The 9,081-nt window shown below is 41.6% G+C and overlaps 1 long non-coding RNA gene across 1 annotated transcript; it reads right to left on the minus strand.

Moving 5' to 3' along the window:
• Window positions 1-542: 542 nt before the first annotated feature.
• Window positions 543-7,107, minus strand: LOC147916026 (uncharacterized). The gene is made up of 4 exons (XR_015553595.1): window positions 4,659-7,107; window positions 4,014-4,537; window positions 1,993-2,115; window positions 543-789 (listed from the first exon to the last, which is right to left on the minus strand). It is a non-coding gene; the product is annotated as an uncharacterized LOC147916026 (long non-coding RNA).
• Between the last annotated feature and the right edge of the window lie 1,974 nt (window positions 7,108-9,081).

Here is a 9,081-nt window from a genome sequence, read left to right on the forward strand (position 1 = left end):
CAGATGAGACTTTTAAAACGAATTTCTTTACACTTTTCAGTTTTATTTTCCTTCTGAACATAAGGTTTTGAAATTTGGTGTGTCTCAGCAGTTCTTATGGGAAACAGAAATTAGAAGGTTTCAAAAGCAGTGTGCATGGCTCCCTGCAAGGCAGTGAAGGCAGCAGTCAGCTAGAGGGACCCAGAAGTGTCTGGAGGGAGACCCGGGTAGGCAGTCAGGCTGCTGAGTCACTAGCCTCTCTGCAGCCAAAGTCCCTCTAGAATTTTGTTCTATGTTTCTGGAGGATCCTATGTTTTATTTCAATAAGAGTGCCCCTGTCCTTACCCAGTGGTTCTAATGCTGAGTTATTCATATTCCCTAATGCATTTGGAGGTGTGCCAGCATACTGGGATTTAGAAAATTCATGTGGCCCATCTTCCTGGAGTGTCGATTTTATTTAATAGTAAGTAATTTCAAGAATTATTCTTAAATTAAAACAAAGAGTTGTATTATGGAATAGAAGGCAAGACTCACTGCAATATTTTTAAAGACAAAAGGAATAATTACAAAGAAAATGTTCAAAAGCTACGAATGTTTGGAGCTGCGGCCTGCAGATACTCACTTTCTCCTGCCTTTAGGATGATGTTTCATTTATTCACGTTTCCATCATCAAATACTGACCAGGCTCCTGATACATGACAGGCTGTCCTCTTCGTGGGTATTGAGGCTACCAGGGTGAGTGAGACAGAGGAGATGCTGTTCTCCTGGAGTTTACAGTCTGCTGGAATAAGAGAACACACGGTGCCAACCCTGAGGAGGAATAAAGAGGGTAATAGAGTGAGCTGGGGGATTTGGGACAGCCTCTGTGAGAGAGCCATTTGAACCCAAACCTGACTGTTGAGAAGGAGCCAGCCACGTGAAGATCTCGGGAGGGAGCACTCCAGGCAAAGAGCAGACCGAGCACAATCTCCCTGAGACAGGAGGAAGCTGGTGTGTTCCAGAGCACACAGCAGAGCTCTGCATTAGTGCGCGAGGGGAAGCAATGTGCAAGGGAAGACTCATTCCACTCCTTCATTAGACACCAGCATCCGAATTGCCTGGTGAGCATAGATGAAAATTCAGGTTCCCAGGCTCCATCCCAGACCTACTGATTCAGAATATAAGAGGCAAGGGCCCAGGACTCTGCATTTTAAACAGATTTTTCCAGAGTCCCCTCCCCCAACACTCACACACACACACACACACACACACACACACACACACACACACACACACCCCAAAGTTTAAGAATATTGTTTTCAAGAAACTTAAAACATTTTTTGAAACATGATAATGTCAGCACGATAAGGTGACTCTACTTGGGAAGTTCTTCACAGACAAGCCCTTGATGTTGTCCAAAAAATTAACAGCATTGTCTTCTACAGCTTTCTCAGATCTCCTTTCCTGGTGAACCCAAGACCTTCTCAGACTTCCTTTTCAGGGGACACTGAGAAGGCAATTCACCTCAGAAAACAAATGGGCTACTATTTCGGAATGACCAAGCCCTGTGGTACTTATAGGCTGTTATCACAGCCCGTTCTTAGTTTGGTTTCTCCTGTGAAATGAAGAAAACCTGGGACTTGATTTGGCAACAGCTGTTCTCGAGAATTAACTATCTCTGAATTTAGAAAATTGCTGTGTTCCACCAGACTATCTTCCCAGCTGGTTAAATGAAGACAAACAGAGTCAATTATTATAATTTTGTGCAGTTGTGGGGCTTTTTCTGCAAAAGTTACAGTATTTCTATATTTTTTACATTAGAGATAAAAAGAGATGAATGACTTCAATTTTCTTGGAATTTCAATTACAGGGCTTGAATCGTCCCAGAGATAAGAGAGAGTTCTGAATACAGAGCCATTCTATTCAAGATGATCTCCTGAATCAGCAATGCACACAGAGCTGTGCAGAGTGCCAGGAAACGCACAAATCTGCTCTTATTTGCAATTATTTTAGTAGTTATTTTTTGATATTTACCAACTTCCCAGGAAGAGGCGTGTCCGTGAGATCAGCCAGAATTCACGCTTCAATGTGACAGTGATTGTGATTTCCAAAGGGAATCAGACACTGCTCAGGGTTTTAGCTTCGTGGATGTCTAGCCTGTCCCACAAGGAGAGTAAGAGGAGGGGGGATCAGTTACCACAATCAGAAAATAAAAGAAGTATAAACAAGACATCATCAAATCTTAGAATGTTATAACAAATGTTTGCAGAGCACTTTCCCAGCTTAGGTAGCATCTTCACTGAGTTTATCCCTTGATTCCCACAATGACCCTGCGAGGCTAGACCTGCCTTGATGAGGACATTGAGCCTCAGAGAGTTTAAGATTGCCCCAGAGGACCCCAACATGAAAGTAGCCACGTATGCTCAATGAGGACACTAGATTCTATCACACGTTGCACTTCGCATGGATATACTGAGCTGCCGGGCCTGCCCTCCTCCATATATGATAAAAAAATATTTGACCTTATATAAGTAGCCTTGAGGTGGAAGGCAGGAGACCTGGGGTCTCATGATGGATATTCTATTAATTTGGTATTTCCCTCTCTGGTCCTAGTTTAAGAGAATAAGCAGACTCAGATGGATGATTTTACGTAAAATTAATTCTTCTGTGTGGAAGGATATTATAGAATATGTGCCTTACAGAATATGTATAGATTTTGTAGATATATGTATATATTTTGAAGTCTCATCCACTAGTTCAGAGAATGTTCAGAACAATTGGATTCGATCCTCTCAGTAATCCAGTGAAATGGATGCAGGGTTTGAATCAACCAGCTTCTTCAAGCAGTTTGCATCTGATGGATTCCCAAAGACATTTTGCTCAGCACTTTCCTACTTTTTATTTTTACATGTTTTAAAAATATAATTTTACACTAGCTTGATTTACACAAAAGCAGTCAGGAGACTATAAAGTTCCATTTTTGCTCCACAGCCAAGTTATTGCTGTGAATCAAGTCCACGGAGACGCCCATTTGATGCACCTCTCGGGGATGCTCATGCCTGTTGGCTCTGCAGACCTGCCCAGCTGGTCTCGGTGTAGGAGTGGCACCCAGTGAAACATCAGCACATACGGTTCCTACAGGCTGTGCGGATTTGGGGAGCAAGCACTCCTCTAATGTCAGTGTCACATTGCAATTGTGACATGCTTGTTCCCTCCAAGCTTTGGCATGTATATGTTCCCTCTCCAAGTCAGAGGAATTCTATTTCTGAGGTGTTCAGATTAAGACATCTAATATCTTATATGTAAAATAGGGAGTAGTAGCTGGAAGTGAATCTATAAAAGCCTTCAGAAATACTGCTGTGGTCATCGAAATAAAAGAGTACAGACTTCAACACTGAAGACACTATGAAGGACATCTTATACGTCTTAGCTCAGTAAAAATTAATTCAATGTAACTATTTTCATTTATATTTATATCTATATCTGTTTATACTATTTAGCTAATTTATTTGATTTTCTTTTGGTGCCTGGTATTTCATTTGAACATCAGTGCTTTTCTGAATAGATAGAGATGCAGATTTCTTTCTTAGCAGACTTTCTAAAAACATTTCTCAGACTCAAGCACTGAGTGATTTTATTGTGAATCATTTAACCCACAGTCTGAAAGGTTAGAAAGACACTATAAAAAGTTTACATTAAGGGAATCACGGACCATTAAGGTTAGAGAAGGGCTGGGTTTACATACATATTTGCACAATAGGTACTGCTGGGCTTCTTAAGAACAGAGTTTCTGATTAGAGTAATCAAAGAATTACTTATTACTTCACAATGTAATTAATCCAAGGTTGAGGTGACATTTGAGTTCTCCTTAAAAACTAGATAGTATTTCAAAAAACTAGTGTGGGGAAAGGGAGAGATTTGGGTCAAAGTGAATCCTCCAGGCAGAACTGCTGTGGGGCAGGAGGCTGCCAGGCATGTGTGCACTCATGGAAGAGGAAGGTGGTGGGAGGTGAGACCAGAGCGTGAGATTGCATCTTCGTTAGAGAAGCTCTTACCGTTGTGCTTTCCAAGATAAACAATGGGGAGACTTTGAACAGCAGGCTGCATTGTTGAAGCGTTTCCTTCAGAATGTTGCTACAGTTCCCCACCTACATGCATGCGGTGTGCTGGTTGGGTTGTTGTGACCTTGGGATCACCATGACCCCTTTTTAAGGCTCCTACATTGCAGGGGAGAAGCCAGGAACTACATTTCCCATATCCCCTTTCTCCTTATGGTTCCAGGTTCCAGGTGGCAGGGAGGGGCACTTCAGAGAGATGTGGAAGGTGGGAGAGAAGGAGACGCAATGATTCAGTGAGTGTGCGGAAAGGAGAGTCGAGGCCAAGGCTGAGTGAGCTGCCTAGGAAGCTCCTTCTCCATTGCTACAGACTCAAGCTTTGGTGTGCCTCCTTCACTCATTCTCTCAGCCTTCTGATGGTTCTGTAAGCCTCTGGTTCTCTGTATGAAAGCGCTTCCTACTTGGAAAGCACAGAGTAGCTGTTTCCTGACTGAAAGCTGACTGACAGTTTCGATGGGAAGAGACTGGAGGCAGGAAGACAAGTTAAGAGGCATTCATCAATCCAGGGTAGAGTAATGAGGCTCAAAACTAGAATCAACTCTCTTTCACTCATTACTCTCATTACATTTCATCTCATTTACTCACCATTGATTGTTCAGCCACTCTGTACCAAAGCGTAGCCGATGTCAACTTAGTCAGGGGCGTGGTGGTGCTCCCTCCCAATTAAATTTTCAAGCCAGATTTCACCTTTGCCCTTCCCTTCACTTGGCTTTACCAGGCTGACATCCATATTGCATCTCTTAACTTCGTTGAGCAACATCTTCATTCAAATCCAGAAGGCACACAGCCTCAGGGAAGGTAATTCCAATCCACCTTAAGAGTTGAGCATTTTCTCATGTCAAGATACCAGTGAAGTTGAGAGACAGTCTGAGCAGGCCAGTGTATAAGAACCTCTCAAAGGAAGTAAAGTTGATAGAGCTCGTCTCAAATGCATCCCTGTTCCATCTCTACTGGCTAACTCAGAAAAAATGACATGTTTCCAGGCCAAAAGAAAGAGGCAGGGCCAAAGAACGTGGGCAATGAAAACAGCATTTCGTCATTAATTTCCTTATTAAACTGGTATCCCAGACACCCTCCCATTCTTTCTGTCCCCTTTACACCAGAAAGTCTGGTATCACAGCCCCAGTTTGCCAGTGAGCGGCCCAGAGAGATGAAACACCTGGCCCAAGATCACAGCGCTGGCTAGGAAGTGGCAGAACCATTTCCCTCACGTTCCAAAGTCTACGCAGGATCTGATTTTCTCCATTTACCAAATTGTCCTGAAACTCAGTCCAATTGATGAGCAGGCTCAGCAGGTTCCTCAGGCAAGTATCCACAGAAGAGCACGTGTGGGAACAAGTGGGAACAGTTGTATACTCTACATTTTGGGTAAGACATATTTTAACCGAAAGCCTTGCAAGCTTCTAAAAACAAGATGGAGAATAGGAAGTACATTTTGAGGGAGGTACCCCATAATGGGTTCATTTTTGCCATCCTGAATCCAATACTGAAGAATTCTTCTCAATAAAATTCACTAGGAAAGGCCGGAAACAGGCTCATCATTATATCACTCTTTTAAAGCCTTCATTTTTATCCATGGGTTGTAAGATATGTCCCATTCCCCAAAAGTATAGAATGGACAAAGACTGAGAAACTGGCCCAGAAAACTCACCTGACTTGCTGTGGAGTGTGATACTTGGTGGGGTAACTTGTATACATGCCCCTGACATTTCTACTGAAAAGGCCCAGTCTCCTCTGTTATTGCTGTTCTTGGAGTGCAGATATTAATTAGCCAGATCTCCAGGTGTCTCGAGGTGGAGAAAGCAAAGTGGGGAAGGTCTGAGCAGCCACCTGCAAATCCTGCCCAAATTGGGAATAAGGACTGGTTCGTTTGGGGCACTCCATGTCGCAAACAACCTAAGTGACCTCTCACAGTTGTAAAAGGAATTTCTTGCTTTGTCTTTATTTATCTTGAGGATTCCCTATAACCTTCAGAAGGAAGCTCAGAGTCCATGACTTGGCATCTTTTGGTGTCCTTTGCACTATGGACCCCTGTCTCTTCTTCAGCCTCATCTTCTGATGCCCACTCCTCCTCCTCGTGCCCCACAAACCCTGAAATCTCTCCACCACCCATGGCTTCCTGGTTCTCAAGCTTGAAAAGCTTCCTGAGCCACCAACCCTGTAAGCTATGACCTTCTCATGTCCCTGCTCTGTCAATCCCAGTTGAATAACATCATCATTTAAAACTTACCTCCAGAGTGAAAGTTTTTGAAACTCCCCAGAAAGAAATAATTTTCCCTCCCTAAGCATTTCCCTTGAAGTCCATGAATACCTCATATAAAACAGTAGTACATACGTTATCATCATTTCTTCCCATGTAATCCTCCAGATCAAGACCGCGTGGAATTCATTTTTAAGTTTGCTGGTCTGTCCGTGTGTTTGGCACATTTTAGACACATAATATGCAATTTTTGAGTAGTTGTCAATTAATGATGTGCCAAAAATGATACATTTAGAGCTTTAAAGATATATATTTCCAGGGAGGACAAGGGAGCATCTCCCTCATCTTCTCTATTTCCTCCTCGGCCTCTTGTCTTCTCTTGGCCCAGGGAGAGGAAACTCATAGGCACCATTACCTTTGAAGGTAAAGACTTCCCACTGCCAGCAGCCCCCACAGCCAGTGCCTGACATAGCATTTGTTGAATTGGTCTGTAATTCTCAGAGAGTCAGGAGGTTTTTAGAGTTTGTAATGAAAGTTCCCTATGCCGCTGTTTGGACAAAGAACATATTCTTGACACTCACTGCTGGAATCTTCAGAACTTGCCCTCAGATATTGGCCAAGACCTGGAAGCCCTGACATCAGAAGATGAAGTTTCAAGAGGAGACATTCAAAGTCTAGAGTGAGGACTGAGAAAGCAAAGAAATAATTCCCAGGGGAAAACTGTATCTTGGCAGGAGCCCTGCATAAAATGGCCCTGGGTTATGGCTATAAATTTAAAAAGAAAGAAACAAACAAAAAAGAAATACAAGTCTCATACACACAAGGAAGGTATTTCTGTCTGCTGGAGTGTCTCAGAAGAATCAGATATAATTAGGAATAAAAATTTTCCCCCATCTTTGCCACTTTCTACCTAATTACTGATTAGCTGGACTACGTGCTGTTAGAAGAAAGATGTGAATAATGTTTAGAGGCCTTGAGAAAAGCACACTGGTTATGACAACAGAGTAAACCAAGTCCATGGACACACAGAGAATCATGCTTGATTTCTGAGGAATATTTATGTGAATATGTGTTACCAATATTCACTGTATGTCACATAAGTGCAGCTAAAATTGAGGCACTGGGGCTTGGTAATCGAGGTCTCTGTACTTCAGTGCTCTCATCTGTAAATTAGACCCAAGGATCTCTGCTCTGAACACTGTCATGTCGATACAGTGAGACAGCAGTGCCCTAACGGGGTTGATGTAGTTCTGGGGAGGGCCTAGTGGACCCACTGAGTTAACCACTAAATAATCTCTCTCTGCCACAATCAGGTCAGGCACCAAGTCAATTTAAATTACTAATCATCTACTGAGCCTGGTGTGTTGTCCTAGAGGCCATGGAAGATACAAAAATGCCACACAACCCAAGGCTTCACAGAGAGCATCCAGAGCAAGTATGTGTGACACGCCACAAGAATTAATACACTACTACATCAGATCCTAGTAGGTCTGCAGTTGTGTCAAACTATACTACATCTAGTCACTTAGCCAAAGATGATGTCAGTCATTCAGATGTCTGGTCGATGTGACACGCTGGGATATATTTGCAGAAAAGTGAGCTCCAGCCAGAAAAAAGAGGAATCTTTGGTTTTCAGCAACCCGTCCTCCTCATACCCTTCTTTTCTTCTCCCTCCTCTTCTTCATCCTCTTCCCCCACCACTGGATTATCTGGTTTAAGTAGCACATGGAGAGAGTTTTACTGTGGCTCAAAAGGCGTTGGCAATTCCTACCACGTTTTACACACACACACACACACACACACACACACCCTCCTGCCTTATTCTTGTAGCTGTCTCTATTTTCTGTGTGCCAGAGAGACCTCAGTGAAATCATTAGTGTCTTGTTCTTCTGAGGTTCTGTAGTTGCACAAAGAGTGGACTCAGTTCGGCATTTTGAAGACAGACAGCTCCTAAAAGCCTGCATGTTCTAAATGTTTCCTGCTCCCCAAAACAATGGTCTAAATCAGTAGACTCCAAACTTCTTTCTATTCTATCAGGAAAAAATATTTGGGTCACAGACTCCTTTATATATGAAAATTTACTTATTTATAAATTTGCCTGAATATCTTTAAATTGATGGCTATACAAATATGTGATATAAATGATTAACGATTCAAAAACTAGAACATTTTTTAAATAAAAGCTGAAATAAGAAATATTGAATTTTTTTATTTCATTTATAAATAGAGCAAAAAACATTTTAAAGAGAAGGAAACAATTGAAAAAGCTTTATTATTTTTTTAAAATCTTGGTTTAAGTTTTTCATACAGAAATTTAAAGAACTGGTTTTAATTTGGATTTATTTCAATCCTTGGCTTTAATGGTTGCCGCAGATGAAAAAGATACCACAAAAGCAAAATATGTACAAAGCAAAGAAATGCATTGTCATATGTGCTTAATAAATCATGTCACTTATTTTCCAGTCCTTTCCACTGATTATGCAAAGACTTTATTGAAATAACTACTGATGTCAATCAGTACTTAGAGCAAACTAATATTAAATGCCATATCTCTCAAACAAGTGAGTTCAAACAAATGAGTTCAAACTCCATTTCCAAACCCTCCGGCTGGGAAAGTTTTAACTTGGTAATAAATTTTGTTGTCAAGTTTTATTTTTTAAGAGTGCAAGCCTGAACCTTTTTTAAGTGATTCATTAATTTTAGCAACAAATCACAAAACAATTGAAACAAATCCAACAATTCATGTCCAAAATGTTCTCTTCTCATCAAGAACTTCTTTCTAAAATCAACTATTAAACTCACCTTTTA

This window comes from Ceratotherium simum, chromosome 11 (assembly GCF_057802395.1).
Source record: "Ceratotherium simum simum isolate JZ-2026a chromosome 11, ASM5780239v1, whole genome shotgun sequence".
Taxonomy (NCBI): domain Eukaryota; kingdom Metazoa; phylum Chordata; class Mammalia; order Perissodactyla; family Rhinocerotidae; genus Ceratotherium; species Ceratotherium simum.